A 4,959-nucleotide genomic window follows, 5' to 3' on the forward strand; every position below is an offset into this window, starting at 1 on the left:
CTAGCAAACCTCCCCCCAAGGATACTGGTTCCCCTCAGGTTCAGGTGTAGACCATCCTGTTTATAGAGGTCCCACCGTCCCCAGAAAGAGCCCCAGTTATCCAGATACCGGAATCCCTCCCTCCTGCACCATCCCTGTAGGCCCCCGAATTTTTCCAAGGATGTAGAGGAACGGGTTGTAAAGATGATTCTTGATAGGAGTGAGAGAGACAGGGTAATTGTTATGTGGGACTTTAACTTACCCAGTATTGACTGGGAATACTATAGTTCATGTAGTTTAGATGGGTCAGTGTTTGTTCAATGTGTGCAGGACGGTTTCCTGACACAGTATGTAGACAGGCCAACAAGGGGTGATGCCATATTGGATTTGGTACTGGGTAATGAACCCGGCCAGCTGTTAAATTTGGAGGTAGGTGAGCACTTGGCGATAGGGACCACAATTTAGTTATGTTTACAATAGCAATGGGCAGGGATAGGTATATACCGCAGGGAAAGAGGTATAACTGCGGGAAATCAACTAGGAGAAAGTGAGGTCTGCAGATGATGGAGATCAGAGTCAAGAGTGTGTTGCTGGAAAAGCACAGCAGGTCAGGCAGCATCTAAGGAGCAGGAGAATCGATGTTTCAGGCTGGAACCCTTCATAAGGAATTGCCCGAAATGTTGATTCTCCTCCTCCTCAGATGCTGCCTGACCTGCTGTGCTTTTCCAGCAACACACTCATTACTGGGGGAAAGGCAATTATGATGCGATTAGGCAAGACTTAGGATGCAGAGGATGGGGAAAGAAACTTCAGGGGAGGACACACTTGAAATGTGGAGCTCATTCAAGGAACATCTACTGCAGGTCCTTGATAAGCAGGGAGGTAGTTTTTGAGAGAGGGAGCCATGGTTTACTGAAGAAGTTGAAGCGCTTGTCAAGAGGAAGAGGAAGGCTTATGTGAGGATGAGGAGTGAAGGCTCAGTTAGGGGGCTTGAGTGTTATAAGTTAGGAAGAAAAAAAATCTAAACAGAGGGCTAAGAAGAACCAGGAGGGGACATGAGAAGTTGTTGGTATATAGGATCAAGGAAAACCCTAAGGCCTTCTATAGGTATATCAGGAATAAAAGAATGACTAGAGTAAGATTAGGGCCAATCAAAGACAGTAGAGGAAAGTTGTGTGTAGAATCTGAGGACATGGTGAAGTGCTTAATGAATACTTTTCGTCAGTATTCAGATTGGAAAAGGGCAATGCTAGTGAGAATATGGAGATACAGACTAGATTAGATAGGATTGAGAAAGAGGAGGTTTTTAGCAATTTTGGAAGATCTGAAAATAGATAGGACCCCTGGGCCGGATGGGATTTATCCTCGGATTCTCTGGGAAGCCTGGGAGGAGATTGGCTTTGATCTTTATGTCATCACTGTCGACAGGAATAGTGCCAGAAGACTGAAGGATAGCAAATGTTGTCCCTTGTTTAAGGAGGGGAGTCAGCACAACCCTGGTAATTATAGACCTGTGAGACTTACTTCAGTTGTGGGTAAGGGGTTGGAAAATGTTATAAGACATAGGATTTATAATCATCTAGAAAGGAATAATTTGATTAGGGATAGTCAACATGGTTTTGTGAAGGGTCGGTCGTGCCTCACTAACCTTATTGAGTTCTTTGAGAAGGTGACAAAACAGGTAGATGAAGGTAAAGCAGTGGATGTGGTGTATGTGGACATCAGGAAGGCATTTGGTAAGGTTCCACAGGTTGACTATTGCACAAAATATGGAGTTTTGGGATTGAGGGTGATTTAACAATTTGGATCAGAAATACGCTAGCTGAAACAAGACAGAGGGTGGTGGTTAATGGGAAATATTCATCCTGGACCTCAGTTACCAGTGGCGTGCTGCGAGGATCTGTTTTGGGGCCACTGCTGTCATTTTTATAAATGATCTGGATGTGGGCATAGAAGGATGGGTTAGTAAATTTGCAGATGACACTAAGGTAGGCAGAGTTGTGGATAGTGCTGAAAGATGTTGTGGGTTACAGAGGGACATATATAAGATACAGATCTAGGCTGAGAAGTGGCAAAGGGAGTTTAATGCGGAAAAATGTGAGGTAGTTCACTTTGGAAGAAGTAACAGGAATGCAGAGTACTGGGCTAATGGTAAAATTCTTGGCAGTGTAGGTGAACAGAGAGATCTCAGTGTCCAGGTGCATAAATCCCTGAAAGTTGCCACCCAGGTTGATAGGGTTGTTAAGAAGGCATACGGTGTGTTGGTGTTTACTGGTAGGGGAATTGCATTTCGGAGACACGAGGTCATGCTTCAGCTGTACAAGACACTGATGCGGCCGCACCTGGAGTATTGTGTACAGTTCTGGTCACTGCATTATAGGATGTGGAAGCTTTGGAAAGGGTGCAGAGGAGATTTACTAGGATGTTGCCTGGTATGGAGGGAATGTCTTACGAGGAAAGGCTGAGGGAACTCAGCGTGTTTTCATCAGAGAGAAGGATGTTGAGAGGTGAGGTAATCGAGACGCATAAGATAATCAGAGGGTTAGATAGGGTGGACAGAGAGCCTTTTTCTTTGGATGGTGAAGGCTAACACGAGGGGACATAACTTTAAATTGAGGGGTGAGAGATTTAGGACAGATATTAGGGGTAGTTTCTTCACTCAGAGTGGTGGTAGAGGCGTGAAACGGCCAGCCTGCAATGGTAGTAGACTTGCTAATATTACGGACATTTAAATGAGCCTTGGACATACATAAGGATAATAATGGAACGATGTAGGTTGGATGGGCATCAGATTATTTTGACAGGTCGGTGCAACATCGAGGGCCGAAGGACCTGCACTGTGCTGTAACATTCTATGTTTTGTTTCCACACTGTACAACTCTATGACTGTGAGTCGTGTGTCTCTGAGCCAGGGTTGGCCATACCAAGGGGTAAGACAACAGTAGTGTCACAGGGTAACACCAGCCAGGCAGGGACCTACCTGCAGAACGATAGGAGCTTCTGGAAGCCTGAGAGACTACACTCGAAAAGGTTCCAGAGACGAGGAGAACATAGAACATTACAGCGCAGTACAGGCCCTTCGGCCCTCGATGTTGCGCTGCCGTCATACTAATCTGAAGCCCATCCCACCTACACTATTCCATGTATGTCCATATGCCTGTCCAATGATGACTTAAATGCACTTAAACTTGGCGAATCTACTACCATTGCAGGCAAAGCATTCCATACCCTTACTACTCTCTGAGTAAAGAAACTACCTCTGATATCAGTCTTATACCTATCTCCGCTGAAAATGTGTTGCTGAAAAAGTGCAGCAGGACAGGCAGCATCCAAGGAGCAGGAGAATCGATGTTTCGGGCATGAGCCCTTCTCCAGGAATGAGGAAAGTGTGCCAAGCAGGCTAAGATAAAAGGTAGGGAGGAGGGACTTGGGGGAGGGGCGTTGGAAATGTGATAGGTGGAAGGAGGTTAAGGTGAGGGTGATAGGCTGGAGTGGGGGTGGGGGCGGAGAGGTCAGGAAGAAGATTGCAGGTTAGGAAGGTGGTGCTGAGTTCGAGGGTTGGGACTGAGACAAGGTGGGGGAGGGGAAATGAGGAAACTGGAGAAATCTGAGTTCATCCCTTGTGGTTGGAGGGTTCCTAGGTGGATCTCCAGCATCTGCAGTCCTCACTTTCTCCTTATACCTATCTCCCCTCACTTCAAAGTTGTGTCCCCTCGTGCTCACCGTCACCATACTTTGAAAAAGGCTCTCCCTGTCCACCCTATCTAACCCTCTGATTATCTTATCTTAAAGCGGTAGATGTGGTGTATATGGATTTTAGTAAGGCGTTTGATAAGGTTCCCCATGGTAGGCTACTGCAAAAAATATGGAGGTATGGCATTGAGGGCGAGTTGGAGGTTTGGATTAAGAATTGGCTGGCTGGAAGAAGACAGAGGGTCGTAGTTGATGGTAAAGGTTCATCTTGGAGTGCCGTTACTAGCGGTGTTTTGCAAGGATCTGTTTTGGGACCATTGCTGTTTGTCATTTTTATAAATGACCTGGAGGAGGGGCTAGAAGGTTGGGTGAGCAAGTTTGCGGATGATATGAAAGTCGGTGGAGTTGTTGACAGCGAGGAAGGATGTGTCAGGTTACAGGGGGATATAGATAAGCTGCAGAGCTGGGCAGAAAGGTGGCAAGTGGAGTTCAATCTAGGTAAGTGTGAGGTGATTCACTTTGGTAAGAGTAACAAGAAGATGGGGTACTGGGCTAATGGTCGGATACTTGGTAGTGTGGATGAGCAGAGGGATCTTGGTGTCCATGTACACAGATCTCTGAAAGTTGCCACCCAGGTAAATAGTGCGGTGAAGAAGGCATATGGCGTACTGGCTTTTATTGGTAGAGGAATTGAGTTCCGGAGTCCTGAGGTCATGATGCAGTTGTGTAAGACTCATCTGGAGTATTGTGTGCAGTTTTGGTCGCCATACTATAGGAGGGATGTGGAGGCACTGGAACGGGTGCAGATGAGGTTTACCAGGATGTTGCCTGGTATGGTAGGAAGATCGTATGAGGAAAGGCTGAGGCACTTGGGGCTGTTTTCATTGGAGAAAAGAAGGTTTAGGGGTGACTTGATAGAGGTTTAGATAGGGTTGACCACGAGAACCTTTTTCCACATATGGAGTCAGCTATTACGAGGGGGCATAGCTTTAAATTAAGGGGTGGTAGGTATAGGACAGATGTTCGGGATAGATTCTTTACTCAGCGAGTCGTGAGTTCATGGAATGCCCTGACAGGAGCAGTGGTGGACTCTCCATCTTTATAGGCATTTAAACGGGCATTGGATAGGCATATGGAGGATAGTGGGCTAGTGTAGGTTAGGTGGGCTTGGATCGGCGCAACATCGAGGGCCAAAGGGCCTGTACTGCGCTGTATTTTTCTATGTTCTATGTCTCTATTAAGCCACCTCTCAACCTTCTTCTCTCCAATGAAAACAGCCTCAAGTCC

This window comes from Chiloscyllium plagiosum, chromosome 17, assembly GCF_004010195.1.
Source record: "Chiloscyllium plagiosum isolate BGI_BamShark_2017 chromosome 17, ASM401019v2, whole genome shotgun sequence".
NCBI lineage: Eukaryota > Metazoa > Chordata > Chondrichthyes > Orectolobiformes > Hemiscylliidae > Chiloscyllium > Chiloscyllium plagiosum.